The 21,803-nt window shown below is 40.6% G+C and overlaps 1 long non-coding RNA gene across 1 annotated transcript in view; it reads right to left on the bottom strand.

Moving 5' to 3' along the window:
• LOC137850245 (uncharacterized) overlaps positions 1-21,498 on the bottom strand; it is a 46,404-nt gene extending 24,906 nt beyond the window's left edge. Inside the window, exon 1 of the long non-coding RNA XR_011092399.1 lies at positions 21,134-21,498. This is a non-coding gene — a long non-coding RNA (uncharacterized lncRNA). The remainder of the gene's footprint in view (positions 1-21,133) is intronic.
• Positions 21,499-21,803: the final 305 nt, after the last annotated feature.

Genomic DNA, 21,803 nt, shown 5'->3' on the forward strand with positions numbered 1-21,803 from the left:
TTGCAACGTTAATTAGTTTCACCAAATATCTACCTGTGTCTGCATTAATCTCTATAACAATTAAATGTGTTAGAATATTAGAAAACTATGACTGCTGTATGGTTAAGAAACTGGCTTGTACATCACTTGCAACAGACTTTCAAAATAACTAGACCAAACTAGGGAAAAAGCTATGCTGAGAATCTGAGACCTGAGCAGAACTGTAGACTAGAAAGAGTGAAGTCATAGTAACATGACAGTTAATGAGAATTTTTCCACTGATTCCTCAGGTAGCAAGCTTAAAGTTTTCTACCCAACAGCATTATGTTTCTTTGTTTCTGAAGTATCCTGAATTACACAGTTTTTGATTCAAACCTGCAACATTGCTGTTCTGTACCTCCCTTTTTCTCTTACATCCTACATTTGTAAAGACAAAGAATAATCTCTAAATAGAATAAAGTAAATCTTATCATCTTAAGTATAACAGGTGTTATAAGTATAACTTAACTAGTTAAGTTCATCAAACTACATTCTAATATTATTTTTCAGATGCTCATAAATTTCCTCTTTGAAATTTCCTCCACTGAAATTTTCTAAACTCGTATTGTTGCCAGAAGAAAATCTGTTTCCATGACCTTGTCATGGGAAAAAAAAAAAAAAAAAAAAAAAGCAAACAAACAGAACAACAACAAAACATAGGAAAGGTAACATACTATCTCTGTGAAGAAGTTTAAAAATTTTGAAACAAGTATTTCCAAGGCCTGCTGCTTCCTAAAGACCAATTTTTGAAATAATGCCTGATTTGAGGATAATAGTTCCATTATTATCATATTGAGTTAAAGATAATTATTTGAAGGCACACATTAAGGCATTTCTAACCTTTATCCTTGATGCACTTTCTAAATATATTTATTAAAGGATATGTGTTAAAGATTTATAGCATATTTTTTCCTAAATAATTGTGTAGCAATTGAGATTACTCTTTTCAGACAATCAGATTTCAGAACCTTGCTAGGTATTGAGTTTTTTCAGACCACATAGGTTGTTCAGTTCAGTTGTTTTTGAGCTTACCTGTCTAAATAAGATAATGACAACTACAGCTGAGAAAACCATTATAGCATGGATACATGGATACATGCAAAATAAGCACAGGTTCAGTCTCACTCAGTATCTGACCTGTAATTGTTCTTGTGTGCTAGAAGCCTCAATTACCTGATTTCATTACTTTAACACCAAATGCCTTGTAAAGGTGCAATGTATTCCCATATTTATTTTTGAGCCAAATGTGACAAAAACAGAAGCTAACAATGAAAAATATCATTATGACTTTCCAGATATTTATATCCAGTCAAGTAGTCATTCAGCATTGTCTAGTAGTTTTGCTACAGTACCTTCTATAGTTCTGTATGCCTGCAGGTCCACCTGAAAACATCTGTGTCATCTTAGTCCAACAGAAACAATTAATAAATCTACTAATTCTATTTGTGTTGTTCAAATCTGGAAACATTCACAAGCAGTTCTGTTTTTATATTTTACTACCATTATAGCTCACTAGAGCTGTCCAACAGTGGAACTTAATGCACACCCAGGTGGATGCTCTGTTTTCCAAGTAACAGTAGTCAGCATAGAAATGCACAAAATACAGAAAATTAATAGACATCAGACTTTTCTCCAAAGACATATCTCCATATAGAAGTCTGTATATTTTGTATCTGTATGCAAATAAAAGCTTCTGTCCTTTTCTACCAGGTTAGGTATCAATTATATTAATTCTTCCACTGGTTCTCTGGCTTGCAGAAAAATGGTCTTATCTAAAATGGTACCTTTATTATATCTCCCTTATAGTCACAAAGGGTATGTGGGACACCTGCCTTCTTGTCTATACTCTTCAGAGAGCTTTCCTATTCCCAGAAGATGAAAATCTACCCTGTCTTGTTTCCATAAGTTCAGTCCCCTGATATGAAAAGGCTTGTCACTTCTTTTTCCAACATTCATTTTTTCTCCCAAACTGTATTAGAAATAGTGTTTGTTTTTTTATCCTCTAAGCTATTTACTTTTAGTGGATACTATTAATCAGTGTGGCTTAGCCTGTAATTTCGCCTATTTAACAGCCGTAATGGCTTGTATCTTTACTGCAAAGATAGAATGTCTTTCTGTCTAGACCATTAAGAAATTAATTAATTATCAGGCTCCTGGTCCATTCCTATTATGAAAAAATTTCTCTGATCAGTGTGAATCTTTTAGAGTCAAATCTCATACAGTCCATTTGTCTTTTTCAAAATACCAGTTGTCTTGGACTATGACCTTTGTCACAGCTTTATTTACTGTTTGTTGTTGTTGTGTGTTTGTTTATTTGTGGCATTTTTGTTTGGTTTTGGTGCTTTTTATTGTTGTTGTTGTTTTGTGGTTTCTAACAATTTCTGCAAGGCATTCTGCCATCAGTCTCTGGCTTGAACACTCCCCCAGGCCCCTTTTTTTACAGCCTTGGAGCTTTCCTTAGAGGAGTCAAGCAAGATGTTTATAGCTTAGTTTTTAAATCATACCGTTTGTGTTTCCTTTTCTCAAGTCTTCAATACTGTTTTCTTGGGAACTAGCCAAAAACTACTGAAAACATCAAGTATGTTAAAAGTAATTATTCCCAGAATCAAATTATCATCTGAGGGTCTCTCTACTGTTGGTATCTTTTGTTTATAGTAATAGACAAATGTGTTTTTTGATATATTATCAGTTATCCTGCAGATATCTTAGAGAGTTTGATTTGAGCAGAATTGCTGCATTCTTCTATTACTCACTAATTTTACTAATGCTATATATTTTTCAGTATTTGAAACTGCTTCATTCTGTAGAATTGCAGGGGTGACAGTGTCTGAAATGCCTGTAGCATAGTCAAAACTGGGTAGATTTTCAAAAGATTTGGGTAGTTCTTCAGAAGACACAGACTTGACATAACTCAAGTAGATGAGCAGGAGATCTTAATCATTGCACCCTCTATTCTACATCATCCTTTCCCACTTCAGCTTCCATGAAATGGGAAGACAAGAGATAAGTGCACTGTCATTCTCTAGTAGAACATTTACCGTATCAAGACTGGCAATCAACAGATTCATTTGCAGACCAAGGGAGTTGGCAGATTTCCACCTAGTGTCAGGCCTGTACCCTCCTCTCACTTCAGAAATATCATTGTTGAATCACTAAATGATGATAGTGTAGTCTCTATCATGCTGGATTTGGAGGAGAGTTTTGTTATGCATTTACAGAAGCTTGAAGTAGTTTGTTAAAGAGGTTGGTAATTAGATTTAACCATCTTAAGTGTTTATACTAGGGTATGAGAAGTTCATGTATGCCATAAAGAAAAGAATAAAACAAACCCTAATCTCACTGGCTTTCTCTGTGTAAGAGAGAATGTAAGACTTCTTTCTTGAAAGTTTTTAAAATGCTCTAGGAATAACTTTTGGACAGTTTGGGGGGTTAAGAAGGTGAAGAAAGAACAACTTAAATATATAATTTAAATAGCTTCCAAGAAGAAATGGAGACTTTCAGTGATGTTAGAGGTGGCAGCTGCCTTTCTAACACCATACTGGCAAAACAGTAATGGAAAATATGTCTTGCTGGAAAAAAAAAAAAAAAAAAGGAAAAAGAAGAAAATAAAGAAGTAGATTTCATCACTCAAGGTGTGGCAAAAGGTTTTGTAAATTAAATCATAAATCAGTCAACTTTTACTTCAATTAGCCTAGCCAAAAATACTCCTATTTAAAAACAACAACAACAACAACACCTCACTTCAGAGTTTAAGGAAAGCCATAAATCATTGCCTAATCACATATTTTTGTAACATATTTTTGTACCTTAGAATAAAGTACCCTCCCAGTACTGCCCACCATGCTGGCATATGAGTGAAGTTAATAGGGAGCTTGCCAAAATTTTTGAAGCAAAAACCATAGGGATATTATTCTTTCATTCAAAAAAACACGTTAGAGACTTTGGACATAAATCTTAACGTGGTCTGTGGCACTGCTTAATCAATTTATTTCATGTTCTCAAGGGAGATAGGGTATGTGTTAGCCTGTGGTCCCTTTCTGAACATACATAGTAGAGCCTATCACCTCCCTGTGATAGGGTAATTACTGTCCTGTTAATTATTGAACAAATTCACTCCAGTGTTTTAATTAAAGTAACATTTCTTGTTTTAATTTGTGACAGTGTCAGGTTACTCAGGCTCTCAGTGTAGAGAATGTGTGTAACAAGTCAAGATTTTACAACAGTCAAAAAGCTCTAAGAAATAAAAGCTGCTTTCCTTTCCAATTACACAATTGTGTAATATGGACACCAGCCTTGTGCAGTTGATTCAGTACAAGCTTACATTCCACTTTTCAGAGCAAATCATCTATACCTGAGATAGTCTTTTAGAACTGGAAAATGAATGGATGCCAGAAAATATTAAAAAAAAAAATAAATCTGTTTCTGAATTTGGCTGGTTCAGAGAGTGGAAAGTCATAGAAACACTGCAGAAAAAAAAAAAAAAAAAAAAAAAAAAAAAGGTGAATCCACGGTGTACCTTTCATTAGTGACAGAGATGAGAGCATTTGGAATTCTTACTAATTGTGAATGCCAGCACATTATTCAAGGAAGGGAGTCTGCCACAATTATGCCTGCTCTTCATCCTCCAGAGCACTCAAGATTTAACTGTTGCTCATTATCAGCTAGTATACAGCCTGCTGCTCTGCAAATCCTTGCACAGCTTACCCACAGCCATCTCCATCCAGTACTAAGTATTTCCAGCACCCTAAAGCCCATGCATCTATCAGAACAAGGAAAGGGCAAGATTGGGAGGAGTTGCGGCTCAAAGATACATCATGATGTCTATATTCCTGAAACTTTTCTCAACATTTCATGAAGGACTTCTGCTGACCTTTCTCAGGAAAACAATTTTTGATTATGCTGAGGAAGCTAGTTATTTTTCTGTCTTTGCACAAACTTACATTGAGTAAATTCTCTCTGAGGACCTTGGAAGCTGAGAACAAGTAAATCAATCCATCAATTTGTTCCACAATAATAAGAGGTTCCCCATCGCTACATGAAAGAGGAATGCAAAGATCCTCTATTCCTTGGTTCCACTTTCACAACAGACATGAATAACATTCAGCTAAGCTCATCAGTCAGTGAGGTGAATCTGTCTGGGGAAAAAGAAGCCCTTCAAAGTACTATCTTGCAATATAATGTCATCTTCAACAAAGTAAATCTGGTCTCAAAATGTTATGACAGTCTGCAATTTTGATTTTCTTCTGAGTGCCAAATATTTCTGACCACACACACAAAAAAAAAAAAAAAAAAAAAAAAAAAATCCTTTCCATTCGCAGTTGGGAAAACAAGATTAAGGCCAGCCTAGTGGATACAGGATTAGTCATTATGATTCACTTCATAAATAACAGTCCTGGTTATTGTAAATTTCCTATATCTAGCTATCCAGTTTCCTTTGAGAAACTTACAGTTAGTTGAAAACAGAACAAAACTAAGACCTCAGTCTTTATACTTTACACTTGGTATTGAGTGACATTTTTTGGCCTGTTATTGGCTGAGGATCCATAACTTATCTTCTGTGGAAAGTCCAAGTCCCTTCTGACTTTAACAGCTATCAATCTTCAGAGCCCTCCATTGTTCTAACACACTCAGCATTCTCACCAAGAACAGAGCACTGTGGTCAGGACAAGCTCTGTGCTTGTAGAGAATTCTGAAAAGTTATTGTTTGGTTTTGTTTTAATTCCTCTTTTGACATGCACAGTTTTCAGCATGCAGCTTCCTTTTGTTTCAGCTCCAGGGTTGGGTTTTCTTTTAGTCATTAATTACTTGGTTTAGTTTTCTCAAATTTTCTTTATGCTTTTTCCTCTTTAAGATACTGTAGCCTGCTTCAAAGGGAATTGGATTTCTTTCATGGTATGCTTCTAAATCTGGCTTTCTTTCACAGTATATTTTAAAATGTTTATCGGCTTTGACTTTTACTCTTTATAGTGGTTTGAAAAATGTATTTGCTGCTAATGAAAGGTACCAGACCATGACAGCACTGGAGACAGAGATCTTCCCTTTTTGCTACTCTTAGAGTACCTATTCTAATTGTACAGCATAAGGCGCTTCTGTAATGTTTTCCGTCTTCACAACTATTTCAAATACTTTGTAATCCTCCCTGTGCTAAGGATAATATCTTCTACTTTCATAGAAGGAGTGTATGAAGGTCTTAACTGATTACAAGGAGTCATCCAAAATCCAAGCATGATTTTTAGAGTTTTGATGATACCCTCTCAGGGGAGTCAATGAAGCAAAAAAGAAGGAACTTAAATAAGGAAACAGAGGCAACATCCAAGTAATTTTTCCAAGGCAGCAAAGGGGAAAAGAGTGCCATAGACACAAAATGTAGTCCAAAAGGATCTGTCTTGACTTTGGTGTTGAGTTTTACTTGGGTGGGTAGATGAGCTCCACCATGGCCACTTTCTCACTCCCCCTCCTCAAAGGGAGAGGGGAGAAAATACAATGCAAAGGGCTCAAGGTTTGAGAGGACGGGGGGAACGCTCAACAACTATCGTGACAGGCAAAACAGACTCAGAGTAGGGAGCTGGTAAGATTTATTGCTTATTACTAACAAGATAGAGAAATGAGGAATAAAGGAAATAAACCTAAAACTCCTTCCCCGCATCCACCCTCTTCCACCTCGTCCCCCTGAGTGGTGCAGGGGAACAGGGAATGGGGGCTGTAGTCAGCGCTTCTTCTCTGCCGCTCCTTCTTGGTCACTATTGTCCCCTGTGTTGTGAGGTCCCTCCCACAGGATGTCGTCCTTCCTGAACTGATCCAACATGGGCTTCCCACAGGCAGCAGCTCTTCAAGAACTGCTCCAGATAGACCACTGCTTCAGATGGACCATGGGGTCCATCCCTCAGGAGCAAACTGCTCCAACTTGGGTCCCCCATGGACAGCAGCTCCTGCCAGGTCACCTGCTCCTGTGTGGTCTCCTCCACAGGCTAAATAAAGGTCCACCCTGGAAAGGTCCGGACTGGAATCTGCTCTGACAGGGCTGCAGCCTCTGTCAGTGCAGGTTCACCTGCTCCACCAGGGGCTTCTCCACGAGGGGGCTGCAGCGTGGAGATATGCTCCACCGTGGGACCCATTGTATGCAGGGGGACAGCCTGCTTCACCATGGTCCTCACCACAGCCCGCAGGGGACTTCTGCTCCAGTGCTTGGAGCACCTCCTGTCCTCCTTCTGCACTGACCTTGGCACCTGCAGGGCTATTTCTCACTCCTCTCTCTCTCCCAGCTGCTGTTCCCCAGCAGGTTGTTTTTTTCCCTTTCTTAAATACTTTCTCACAGAGGCGCAAACAACACCTCTTATTGGCCCAGCTCTGGCCAGCAGCAGGGCCCTTATCTAACATGGGGCAACTTCTAGATTCTTCTCACAGGAGCCACACCTATGGCCCCCTGCTACCAAAGCCTTGCCACCTAAACCCACTACATTGGGTTATAGACATACTAAGTAGAAATATGGGATTTAATTCCTCCTGGTTGACTACACAGAACTTTTTACCTTTTCTCAATGGAAATGCAGCTGACATATCAAGTAAAATGGAAGAACTGCCTCTCCTCTGGTGGCAGTGTCAACATGTAAGGAGAACAGCCTAAGAAATAACGAGAGGAAACACAAAACAATGTTACTGTTCCACCTTAATATCACATTTCTTTCACAGAATGAAGGCTGCTTCTTCCCTTCTGAGTCTGCAGTAGTCTTTAAACTCTCCTCTCCTCTGCTCTCCTCTGCTCTCCTCTGCTCTCCTCTCCTCTCCTCTCCTCTCCTCTCCTCTCCTCTCCTCTCCTCTCCTCTCCTCTCCTCTCCTCTCCTCTCCTCTCCTCTCCTCTCCTCTCCTCTCCTCTCCTCTCCTCTCCTCTCCTCTCCTCTCCTCTCCTCTCCTCTCCTCTCCTCTCCTCTCCTCTCCTCTCCTCTCCTCTCCTCTCCTCTCCTCTCCTCTCCTCTCCTCTCCTCTCCTCTCCTCTCCTCTCCTCTCCTCTCCTCTCCTCTCCTCTCCTCTCTCCTCTCCTCTCCTTCTAAATCTCTAAATTTGTACTGTATTGTATTTTAGACAGCATACTTCAATAGGAGAAATAGACAGACTTTATCTTTAAGAATACCCAAGTTTGCTCCTTCTGCAGAAGAGGCATAAAACTTCACTAATTCAGACAGAGGACAACATTTAATGCCCTTTACCTAGTAAATAGCTCTTTCCATGACTCTTCGTGTATCATGGAAGAAAGCCCCAATTTTCTTTGTTCCATTAAGTCCTTAAAGCCTTAATCATATAGCTCTGAGAATAGGCTGAAAGAACTAAAGGAGAAAATGGAATAGAGAGCCATGATCAGTGAAACATAGTGTACTTGTGTTTGGAGACCTTATATTATTATATTGGCTAACATCCATTACGTTTACCTTGTGTGTCACTTCTCAGTAGAAAGACTCTACCTTTCAGGGGTCTGAGACCACCCAAGTCAATGGGAAAGTACCTTGGGATATATGGTCACTTCAGGTGGGCTTGCTGAACAGGATTTTCCCCACTGCTGATGAGAATTAGATGCATAGTTATAAAAGGGTCTCAAAACAGCAGATCTGGACACCCAAGCGGGAGAGATGCCTTTTCCAGGGGTTTTTTAGGACTTTGCTGTATAATTCAAGTTTCTGCTTACATACCAATGGTGACAGTAAAGAGCAGCTGTTAAACTCTTTTCCCTTGTGTATGAGTAATACAAACTCCTGGTTTACCTTGAAGCCCCTTTAATTGACTCCCTAATACTGCCAGTGAATCCCATATAATCCTGCACTCTGCCTACTTGAAAGTCAGCAGTAGATTCAAGCACTGCAGGGTTTTCCAAGTCTGTGCGGTCACCCCATTCATTACTCATGAAAGAGACAGCAAGAGACCCAAATCTCAGAGGACCCTCTCATCTTTACTTTACTGTTTGTTTGTTTATTTTGCCACAACACAAGAATGAGGCCAGGCAGTCTCAGAGGAGACCACTGCTCTTACTACCAGGTTTTCTAGAAGAGCATTCAACTTCTGGGTTGCCATGAGCCTTGTTTTTGAAATAGTTAAGCCAAGATTTCTCTCCCCTCCACTACACCTCCTTTCTTAACATGAAATCTAGTAGAAGCAAAGTAAAAGTATCTCTGCTTATTTGTTTAAAACATAAAAATAACAATAACACTGTACATAAATAAAAAAGGAAAGGTACTTCCTGTAAATTTCTGAAAGCTTCTCAAAATAGTCTCAAGACTTAGCCAAAATTAATACTGTTATGTAGCCAAAGTTTCCATGAAAGCATCTGTACCTGGGTGTCTGTACAAGTAAAATTGTGCAAATAATTACAACCTCTTTTCTGGCCAAAATTCTGCTACATATCAACAAATGAAGTCCTTTTTTTTTTTTCTTACTGGAGAGATGGCAGAAACTTTTTTTTTTTTCAAAAAAAAAAAAAAACAAAAACATTTTTTTGAGACAGTTATGATTGCAGAAAAGTAGGTTGTTTCATTACAGTTTTTACTACTGTCATATTCTATTCAGTGCAGTAGCCAGCTGCCACCACTTATTTTTTCAAGGCACAGACTTACAAGCACTGATGGATTCTGCATGCCATGGCTATCTGGCAGAGTTTACTGCCAAGTAAAGGGAGTGGTGGGATAGGACATTTTGTCCATGGCTCAGATTATTCATTTGAGAATCAAAAAAAATTGGTGCAAACTTTCCTTCTTCTGTAGTATAATAAATTGCTAATGAAGGTGATGTGAGATAATATCTTATAGCCCATTCTTTTACCTCTACCATAGGGTGGTAATACCCCATGTTGAGATGGGTCATCCACGGGAGAAGTAACATCTCAAATTGCTAGGGTTTACTCTTAGAAGGCTTTCCTGTCAGTGTCCAAAGACAGATGGGAAGTTAAAACATTGCAGCATTCAGTGAACTGCCCAAAATCAGTCTGTGACACACAGAATATTGAGAAAGATGACTTGGTGCAGCACAACACTGCAGCTGGTGATGTGCTACCCTAGTAAGAGCTTTGTACTGAGAGTAGTGGTGACAGAAATGTTCTCTGCAACCACTGTCCCTGGACCTCCCCTCTATCTTCTCAACCACCAGAGTCCATCCCCACAAAATGACGAGGTCAGATACTATCTGTGACATACAGCTGTATGTCACAGCTATATGTATGTTTGTTGTGCTTCCCACTGCTCTTCATTGCTTGGATATGTGATGTGTGTTCCTGCTGCTAGTCTTCTCCAGTATCCTGTTCTTAAGCATCCTGGAAACTTAGCAAAGCTTAGGTTGTGTCTCGGGGGGGGGAGGGGAGGGGAAGGGGTGGAGTTGGGGGTTGGAGGAGCTCAGGGGAGGAAAGGGTTAAAAGAAAGAGGAAAGTGCAATTTGTAAAGGTAAATCCCTATAAATGAACAGTGGTGAGTCATGAAGTGCTGTGAGTCCTTAGTGGTGTCACTGTCATTAATTTTACTACACACTTCTCTTTGAAAAACTTCTATATTGATAATTCTATTACCAGTGATATTTTTCACATCATTTGTACTTATTTTTTATAAATATGAGCAAATAAATAAATAAAAGAACTCCCCAGTTAAATAGAAGCTCTTCCTCTCAACTGCTTTCATAAAAAGTTAAGTAAACAGATGGGCTTCCTGGCATGTCTGAAGTGGACACATATATCATATTGCAGGCAATCGCTCTCTATATCATCCAGTAAGCATTCACATCTTTGATGTATGGAAGACAGCACTTACACTAAATCTCTAGGTAGCCCTGAAATCACACACATTTGGCTCAGAAATAGAGACCGGGCTAACTACTTCCTCTCATGCAGTACTGGGTGGGTTACATTCAGGAGACCCTCCTCAGTTTCTCTATATATCGTCCAGGTCAAGCACATCTGGCAACATTCACTCTCCAGGAGTAAGGAGCCCAAACCATGGTGATCAAAGACAATTACTGTTCCTTCCCAGCTGAGAGATCAACAGCTTCTTGTGCAATGCTATCTTTTTCTTTACCACACAAGAAGGGGAAAAAAAAAAAAAAAAGGTCAAATAGCATAACAATATATTCTAAAATCTTTCCTGAAGATCAGACCTCTTGTGTTTCACACTTGAAAGAGTGCAAGGCCAGCTTCAGGGCTTACTTGCAGGAAGGCAGCATGCCATGACATGTCATTGCAGGTTTGCATCTGACATTGAAAGGGTGGGCATGGACAGTGGTACAGTTTTCTAACTTGAAGAATTTCCCAGCATATAAAACACTTACCAGGCAGTTATCTTGCAAAGGTCTGAATAACTGGAATATGATACATTGGTTAGAAAAGGAAGAAAGAGTGGGGAACATCAAAGTGGGCTTTATACATAGCATAATATTAAAAAATATATTTTTTAAAATATTTTCTTTCTCTATCCTGTGATAGGTGGTTTTTGTTTTATTTGTTTATTTATTTATTAACAACATTATTTTTGAGTACAGGATAGTCTTCCTTGGTGTACACCTCTGAGATGGAGTGGTAGGGAAATATAAAGGAGAATTGCCTCTTTCTCTTGTCTTTGCTGCTAGACTATAGAGAAAAGGAGAAGCTTGCTCCTTCCCTGAGAGTATCTGAAACGATACAACAATGAGGGAAGGTGAGGGGAGGGTGGTAGTGATTGTAGGTAGTAGGAGGCAGAGAAGACTGCAATCAACAACCCTACAGTGGGGAAGAAAATAGTAGACTGCTGAGAAGAGTATGGAGTGGAAACAGAGTCAAGCCTCCTAGGCAATGGACAGAGATGGACTGTTCATAGAGACTCAGAGAAATCTGTGTAGACTTGTTGCATCCCAAGAAGCAAATGCTGGCACATCAAAATGATGCTGTGATGTGAGCAAGGGAAAACGTCACCTTGCACAACCAACAGTGAGAATTCCTGTCAAATTCCTCTATTTTTGTTCATTTTAACCTGAAGATCTTATTCCTCTACTTTGTAAAAAGATCCATACTTTAATTGAAGTTCTCAGAAATCCCATCTCCAGAGTTTGGACATTCTTTCCAGTGTTTTGGGGGGATTCTTGCTCTAAGGAAAATATACAGGAAAGTCTCTCTCAATTTTCTGGCTGATTCAGGGTCCTGTCATAAGCAGTTTAATCCCAGTTTTGGCCAGGTATAAGTCTAAAGTAAAAGAATGGTATTTTTTACTGAAAGATTGGTAAGAAATCACTATCTTAAAAAAAAAAAAATAGTGTTGCTGAGGTAAATACACAGATTTATATATGACTCTATCTCAGTTTTCTTTTCTCCTGCTTTTATCAAGGCTATGTCAGTCTGACCTAAAAAATTACTTCTCTGTTTTAATTGCTCAAAAAACAGTCTCCAGTGCCTTTCTTGGTGGTGGTAAAAAGTTCTCTGTAAACACATAATAGAAGGTGAGAAGCTTTTTTTTTTTTTTTTCAAAATAGTTATTTGTAAAACTTTTTGTTTTTTCAAATTTGCAAAATGTGAAAATGGTGTAAATGAAATATGTGCTTAAGTACTCAAAAAAAAAAAAAAAAAAAAGGAAAAAAGGACAACTGACAGTATGTTGCTGCTGGCTGGGGAAAAATATCGTGAAACTCCACACAGCTTTTTAGCTGTAACAATAAGAAAATCAGACTGACCAAAGGAGTCCCTCAGACCCAGTATCTTGTCTCTCTCAGTGGACAATAATATCTGCTTACAAAAAAGGTATAAGAAGCAGGTGCATATTTCTTCCAATTATAATCAATCTTTCCCTTGGTATGCTATCCCATGCTCTGGCAATCAATATTTCAGACATTTCATGAGAGGAGGATGAAATGATACTAAACACCAGATTCATACCAGGGCTTTCTTCCATAATCTTTCTTTCCTGTCTACCTTATTTAGACCATGATGCCACAATATTTAAAAAAATGCTACCAGCTGCTGATGCCTGTTCAGCCATTCAGATATAGAATATATGTAGCTGGAAATGATGATATGAGAAACATGGTGTGAGAAAGATGTCATGCAAGCTGCACCTTCAGAAATGCCCTTACCTTAGAGGTAATACTGTAACCTCACTTCCTAATGTTTTGGTTATAGTTCTAATCTCAAATTGCTTGGAGAACCAATTAAAGATAATTGTCTACTGCAGAGAAATACTTATCTGGCAGATAAGCTTGTGACAACTGGAAAAGATTTCTGGAGTATAATAGATTGAAATTTTTTTCATCAAATTCCTTTGGAAGTAGGAAATATGCTATGAAGAGAGGAAATGCAGCTATTGAGCAAGAATAATTAATTTAACAGCAATGAGTGTTTGTGCTTCAGAAAATATAGCGTTCTCCTCTAACGAAACTAAGCAAATCCTTTCTGTGGGGTGGGAAAGAAAAGAAAAAGGCCAATTTCTTATTTAGTTTCCTCCCATTACCATACATGGCCTGAGTTTGCTCTGACAGGGAAATTGAGACCTTCTGGATACTTAACATTAAAAAAATAAATAAAGTAATCTCTTCTTGTGTTTGATTTAAGAATTATTAAATACATAATTAAACTGAAAATTCCTTTGCTATTGAACTATCATCAATTATATAGGAATATAATAAAAAAAGGATACTGAAACAGATTGCAGCTTTCAAACCCTTTCTGTGTCTGATGCTAAAAATGGAGGCATAGGTTTTTGTTAAACATATGTTTCTTAATTGCCTTCCTGTTGTTATACTCGAGACTAGGAGGAAGAGGAGAAATTGACAGATGTTCCAGATGGACTTAAGCAGAAAAATAGAGTGAAAAGGTGGACACCCACATTTACAAGCAGAAAAGAGATCACCTTTTTCTGTTTCTCTGAATGTCAGTACTGGTGTGAGGTCCTGGATTGACAAGCTCAGACACTTGGGTCTCCTGTTTAGCCACAGAAACATTATACTGTGGCTTAGCTTTCTGTTTTTCCAATAAAACAGCCACAACACTGGAAATGGTGTTGTACTTCAACAGGGGTGGAAAGAAGAGAGGAGAAAATTGTACCAAAAAATTAACTAGAGGGTGCAAAACAGCAGGAGGTGAAGGGGGCAAGGGCAACCCCATAACGCATTCCCACCAGCCAGCTGAGCAATAGGGGTGGCTGGAGAGTGCACAGCAAGCCTTTGTGCAGATAGGAGGGCAACCTAGGAGACCATGCCCAGGTTGAGGTTGACAAAAAGAGGGTGACATGCAGTGCTGGCAGGGCTGCCCACAGGGTTAGCAGCTTGCTCTGGTGCTGCCCAAAGCAGCACAGGGGGAGGCAGGCTGGGAGGCTTTGCAAGCCAGCATGGTTTTACCTGGGATTACAGGGGAGAGACAGAGATGGGGAAAGACGGGTTTCACCCTGTCCCTAGTGCTTGGCACTGCATTTTCTCAGCCTTTTTGACAGAAAGGAGCCCTTACATATGAGACAGGCCGGTCCTTAGAGCAGAGCTACAAATGATTAATTGTATCAAGAAAAAGAAACAGTGTCTCCTTGCTGAGCTTTGTAACGGGCTTCATATAAATTTGCGTGAAATATTATGTGGGATTACTGCAGCCAGCCAGCAGTTTGGCTGCAGGAGCCAAGAGGAGGATGGGAGCAAGGCCAACAGGAGAAGCAGGAGATGAAGTGGATTGTGCTTGCCAAGGCCAGGAGATGAGCCAAACCATAGCTACAGTAGCATAGTAATGAGGAATGGGAATTGCATTCAACATCGGTTCTTCTTCTTATCGTGATCATTACTACTCTGAATCTAATTGCCTATCCTACCTGCCTTCCCGCCCCTGCCTCAGGCCTCAGTGCAATGCCGGATAACAGCAGAAGGCAAAGAAAGCAGAGTGCAGGAGTTTAAATGTAATCCTAGTGGAGCCCACAGTCGGTGCTCCATGAAACCACCCACCCACCCACTGGTACAGCTGAGATTGCCACAACAGGCGCTCCCTTCTTACCCAGGAGAGGCGAGGGAGAGGGGTGACACCAAATGCCATTTTCCAGGAATTTTACTCACAGCCACACATGAAGGTCAACCAGGGAGAACTGGGATTTTAGGATATCATTTGTTGGACCCTCCTGCTTTCTCTTCTCCTACACTGTTGGTGTCCACTTTGGTTCTCATTGAGTTTTTACTGTGGGAGGGGAATATCCACCTCCAAAGCACGTCATGCCATTCAAAGCTAGTGGGGCTGTGTAAGCAGCTGGACCACTGTCTCATGTCCTGTCCCAGCATGTGTGGAGTCCCTGGTTGTTTTAATAGAGAGGCCTGACCTGGAGCTGAATGCATCAGGTGTAATAAAACTTGAACTGCCTATCTCACTCTTGTTTCCTTCATGGAATAGACTGCAATCCCAGACCTTCCCAGAAAGTTGGGTCTGGATCCAGACTTGGCATCCTCCCTCTGTAATGGCCTGAACTCAGCTTCTTCCTCCCAGGACAGACCAGATCTTGAACTACTTTGTGCTTCAGGACTCTTTCTAGTATTTCTGATTCTGTGCAGAGCTTCATGTAACCAATAACCAGTGATGGAGGACCTGACTTTCTGAAGATGCATATTATCACAGCTGAACTACACACTGAAGATGCTCTGCAGACAACGGCTCCTCTTGGCAAGTCAAAGGGGAACCTCATCATTTGCCATGCTTAACAGGGCAGCACTAAGCCTGCCTCAGCCCAACACCACCCTCTGCCTACCTCCAGGGCGTTTTCGCCACAGAAAGTACTGCTTTCCCCAGGGGCTGAGGATTTCTGAGCAGGGTGGGAAGCGGGGTGCACACAAACCATCATGAAATAACCCACAGTGTCAGGTGTGGGGCCTAGCCTGTATACACAGAAAACCTCCTGCCTGGCTAAGAAGAGGGTGTGTTTTTTCTCTCTCTTTTCCCTCCAGCTGGAATGAAATGTGAAATCTTCTCATAAACGCAAACTGAGAGATTCTTGTTTTCTCAAAGGACACAGGGCAAAGACCTGAATTTCTTCTCCCAGCCAACACTGAGGGAGTTCCCTTCCTGGAGGGACCACACTTGCCAGCCTCACAGGGCATCAGAAAAAGGCAGCACCAACCAAGGGCTCTGTGGGCTGGGGATTTGTCTGTTTGCTCCCCTGTGACATTTCCACAGTGTCACCCGTGTCTCCAGTCACATCACCTATTCAGAGTAGTTTCTCTCTTGCTCTTGCCTTGCTCATGAGGAAAGGCAAATCTTTTCCACTGTACTGCATCTAAGTTAGTGCTAGTTCTGTGTTTTGAGATACCCACTGCCCAGAGAAGCTTTAGAAGTGATCATATGCAGCTTTCAGTAAAAGTTACAAAAACTGTTATGTTTGCATATCTGTAGAAATATGTACTAAAACCTTGACCTATATCACACATAGTCTCAATGGTAACATAAATTAAACTCTTCGTGTTTAGAGTAAAAATCCATTACTAAGGTAGCTCTTCTTCAAAATGGAAGATTTGAAAATGCATTATTTTGAACCTAATGAAATTGTTTCTCCGTAGATAAAGTAGACATTCAGAAGTAAACATTCTGGAAGAATAGGACATACAGAGACAGGATATCTCTCTTGCTTTGTTTTCATTTTCTTTTGCAGACTTTCTGTAATTTAACAATTTGGACATGACAAGCCAATGTTAGCTGCACATTCACACGCACTACACTGCCTGATAGTGAGTGGGCTTTTCACTTTCTTTTGTTCATCACATCTTAAACTTCTCATAGGAAAGGGTTTCTTAACATGGTCTGAATGGAGACAGATTGAAAAGTAAATTACTTGCTCTATCCCTTGAGGCTGAGCCCAGAGATTTGTTTTCCTGAAGTGTTCAAATGAGCTTCAAGTTTTACATGTATGATGTGGCCAATCTCTGACCATGATCTCTATTTCTCTGTTTTAACCAAAGCAAATTTTCTTCCACTCCCTATACCTCTCACCTGTGCTCAAGATAAACAGATGTGACTCTGTCTATCAGTTAGCAAATGCTAAACTTTGCTTCCAACTTCCTAAGCTCTTTCTAAGCAGCCAGTTAGTCTTCCTCTCCTTTTCTTCTTTGTATTTGGCAACCACATATTTTGGGCTGCAGGCAGACACCCTTAGAAACCAGTACCTCTAGTCTACTCAGGTTCTTTAGTGTACATTGCACTGCAATACAATTAGCAAAGATGACTTCCCTTTGCATCGTAGCTCCTCACCCTTCCATCTTTTCCAAAGGAACAAATGAACAAATTTCCTCCCCTTTACCTTAAAAAAAAAAAAAAAAAAAAAAAGTTTTGATGACTTAGTGCTGTATTTTCGCTGTCTTTCTTGTAAATTTACACAAGTATACAAACCACTACAAACCACACACCCAAGTAGACAGGCGTGTCTGTGTCTTTGCCCCTTGCTGCCAACAGCCTGATACAAGGACAGATTTTGCAGCAGTAGAAACTGTAACAGAGCTGTGATCTGAGCTTTGGAGCACTGGAGTTGAAAGCCAGTTTATCTGGGCTCCTCCTTAAAAGAGCTGATGCTGTGACACATATGCAGCCTAATGGCACTTGAAGGGGTTAATACACCTGGAAAGTGAGTTTTCAAATGAATTCCTTTTCCTTTTGGCCTCAACATAAGGCAGTGCTCTATTAGATTTGACCTTTCTTAATGTGAATTAGCAGCTCAGTGGAACAGGATCCAGAACTGAGTCCTTTCCCTCTTCACATCCATGCATTAATGTAACAAAAGCAAAAAGGTGTCTGCAAGGCTAAGAATAACTGAACAGATCTTGTGCCAATTTGGAATAAAATATAGGACCCTCCAGAAGTGGAAGTAACTTGGTTACTTCTGAACTGTAGCTAAGGCAGGCATTTTAACTCACCCCCTCCAAACCACAAAAAAAAAAAAAAAATCAGGTAATGAATTTAAAATAAATAAAATAAATAAAATGAAATGAGTCAGTTCATCATTTTAGTGGGACAAACAAGAGGAAATGCCAAATTGTCTCTCTAGAATATAAATTATCCTTTCCGTCTTGCAACAGATTTGCTCAGTGACTTTAAAATATAAAAGTGCCCCCTTGCCCCAATTCCACTGTTGTCCTGGGAGGGTTTCCTCACCCATAGCCCTGCTCAAAATGTTCCATCAATCTTGTCACCTCAGTCCTACCCTGTCTCATGAGGTAATGGATGGAGCCCAGCTAGACATGAAGATGTGCCATCCAGGAAACCAGACCAAAAATGGTATGTTTAAAAACGTGTTTGAAGAGAGAACAGGATGACAGGGAGGGGGGAAAGGAGGCAGGGGATGTTTTTCAGCCAATGCTCTCCTTCCCCCCTTCTTCTCACAGGCGCTTGCTGTTGTCCAGCAGCCCAGAGAAAGATAGATATATATATATACACTTTTATACACTTTTTCTTTTTCTTTTTTTTTTTTTTTTTTGACAGGGGAATGGGAAGGAGGAATGATAACTAGATCCTCATGGCACATCTGTCTTTGGATCCTCATGGGAGCCACAGCCATGTAAAGAGGGGAGGGCAAGGGTAAAAGGAGAGGGGGGAGGGGTCCAACTTCAACCTTCTAGAAATTGAGTTATTTTAAGCAATATCTTTGAAACAAAAAAACATGTGTTCTCTGTTCTGCAACACATTGGGCAAGGCTCAAACACCGGGCTGGGTTGCCCGGGGTCGCAGGCCCCGCCAAAGAAAACAGGGAGCTCTGAGGTGGGTCTGAGGCGAGCTGGTCACCAGTGAGGAGCGGCGACGGGGCCAAGTCTGAAGGAGCGCGCCCCGGTTGGCAAACAGGGAGTGCAGTGTTGACTGCCCCTCAGGTATTTCCCTTCAAGTTCGCTGCTTTCTCAGAGCGTGCTGCTACGAGCAAATGTTCCATGATGCGTGGATGAAGGATGGGGGCTCACATACTGGGCATGAGCTTTGTGTGCATTTCAGGCTGGAATTTGCTTTGATTTGTTTTTCAGGTTTTGATCTTCCTGGGCTTGGCTGGACGCTTCGCTGGTGAGGGGAGTGGTGACACATCGCACCCCGCTGTGTTGTCACTCTGGCTTGCGCGCCCACTAGCCTCTGTGTGGCCAAGTCCAGTCATACACTGCTTCCCTGGTTAGCAGTTCACACCATCGCACCTTGGTACCTCTTCTGCACCTATAAAAACCTACTTCCACAGGCTCTCAAAGGAAGCATTTAACTATGGTTATACACTGAGTGCAGGTCTGGATGCTAACTTCCTCAAAGGCTAAGTGTTTTCAGACAGGGAAGTGTTGGTTCAATCACATCCCCAAAACCCAGGTGTTATTGTTAATTGAGTTTAAAAAGCTGTCTCAGGCCAGAGAGGAATTAAGCTCCATTTTCAAGTAGAAACAAACCGGCTGCTTTTCCAAGAAAGGACCAAACACCTCCACCATTCAAAGCTGTCAGAGTGCTTTTGACCAGCTGGGAAATAATGGCACTGAGTTCTGCCCAGCACCCAGTACCTTTTGGAGGAAAGCTGGTGCAAGAAAACAGGATGCCTGTCTGCCAGTGGCTTTTGGAGTGTGCTCAGGTGCTGCTGCAGTTCTTGGGACTCAAGGGTACATATGAAAGAGATGGTGAGTCCCAAAACCATTCCAGAGACTCAGAAAGTTAGTGGAAAAATCCTCACCTGTTTTTCCTTTTTGGCTGTCTTCTTGGAGGTACATAAGGACTTTTTCATGGTTTGGGGGGAACAATCAGATAGGGAGAAAATAGGTAATGCCTGTCAGTTGGCATTTTCAGCTGCAAACCCACAAGTTACAAACCTCTCATGTAGAGGGTACAGATGTCAGGCTTGGTGGAACTTCTTATCATAGGCATGTTTGCATTCATAAAAATATGCAGACTGAGGGATCAGGCTTCATTCAAATGCCTTTTTTTCACCAAATGATTATTTTACAACTGAATTTGCTGAGTGCCCACAAATCAAAGTCAGTGGGGAGCAGAGGGTACTCAGAATTCCTGAGAATTAGCCCCAGGATGTATAAGTATTACATTAAGTCTCCTTAACATTTTAAAGATTTGGCTGATTTTCAAGATCTTTAAAGCATGACACTGTGCATTTGTCGTATTCTTTCCTTTGGTATGGGTGTTCCCATGGTGGGAGTGCTGGTATAAGAACCTACCTCAAAAGCAAACTTAAATCCCATCTCTTGTTTTCCCAAGGGTATTTGTTTACACAGAAGACTCTGTTATGGCAGTAATCACTGATGTGTTTGAAAATCTGTCACACAGTAATTAATTTATCCTTGTTGCACCAAGCTGTTAGATAGGTTAACCTTATCCCCATATTATAGGAAGAGAAGTGAGGAACAGAGATTAACCCATGAGGGGCCTATGGAGTCTGTATGAGAGCCAGAAAAGGAACACAAATCTCCAGAATTAACAGGCTAATGCCTTAACCACATGAGTATCCTTTCTAAGGTAGTATTTGTTGCCATATCCTTTTCCTGCTTCATCACTTAGGAAAAAATGAGCTGTCCCTAGATAACATTTTATATGTTGGAACTAAAAATAGGAATTATCTTCTCCTGCACTTAAAGTATTGAAAGCATACAGCATGGGAACTTGTGTGAAAAAAAAATATGCTAAGGATCAAGAGGAAAAACAGATAAAGGCCAACTGTGGGAGAAGATTGCTATAGGAGGGAAAGAACTTCTGGAAATGTCTGCAGGGGATCCTGTTCCAAACCCCTCTCACCATTCAAGATTTTTCTTGCTATTTTCCTTCTTGCTTTTTTGAGAAATAAATACGGGATTGAAGAGCATTTGGTTTAATCGTCACACATGGTCCATGTACATGCAAAGATTTACCATGTTATTGCTTTAACAAGAATCCAGCCACCAAATAGGAGAAGCACTGACCTCTAAGGGAGAGCAATCAGATCTTCACATTCAGTTTATTGCATTTTTGTCTTTACTTCTAAATACAGCTTATCTATCATTTTCAATAACCATAAACATAACACAGTTTGGGGCCAGTGGTTTCTCAGTTGTCTTAGCAAGCACAAAGAATACAAGATCCTTCATACACCCCACTGTCCCCTCAGGCCAGTTTTGCAACAGTTTTGCACTGTGCATCCCTGACCTGCCAAGCTTCACAGTTTCTGGTTGAAGATTCACTTACCTAGCTCCTGGCTCACTGTCCATCATCACAGGGCTTGCAATGCAGTCAGCAGTGCACCACAGCTTCTCTCTGGCTCTGGGACCATCTACACCAGATGGAGCCAGCTGGTCTTCCAGCCATCAGGTTCATAGGAGCTCATGTAAAGCCTACTAGCAGGGGCAGACTCTGTTCAAAGGATCCTCCTTGGAATGGATGATGCCTCTGGCTGAAGTTTTATGCAATACCTGTATGTGACCAGTCTGGAAGAAAGGGAACATTGCAATTATCTGACCAAAATTATTGCTTAAGACATAGGCCCTACGCCTTGCAATACATGGAGACTCACATACTGAGACTAAAGCTATTTGAGAGGCTACTGTTGCATAGTTTCTGGAAGTGCATGTGTTTTGTGGAATGATATCTGTTGGAATAACACCACCCATATCATTAACAAGGTCCAGTTTGGGACCTAGGATTTCAAATAAGAGATAATTCATCTACCAAAACTGTGTCACTCTGACCTTATCCCTCTGATGATGTCCCTCTACCACCCTTGTCTCTTCCAAACAATCATAGAATCATAGAATGTCTCAGGTTGGAAGGCACCTTAAAGATAATCGAATTCCAACCCCCCCTGCCATAGGCAGGGATGCCACCTACTAGATCAGGTTAACCAAGGCCCCATCCAGCC

This window comes from Anas acuta, chromosome 1, assembly GCF_963932015.1.
Source record: "Anas acuta chromosome 1, bAnaAcu1.1, whole genome shotgun sequence".
Classification (NCBI taxonomy): domain Eukaryota; kingdom Metazoa; phylum Chordata; class Aves; order Anseriformes; family Anatidae; genus Anas; species Anas acuta.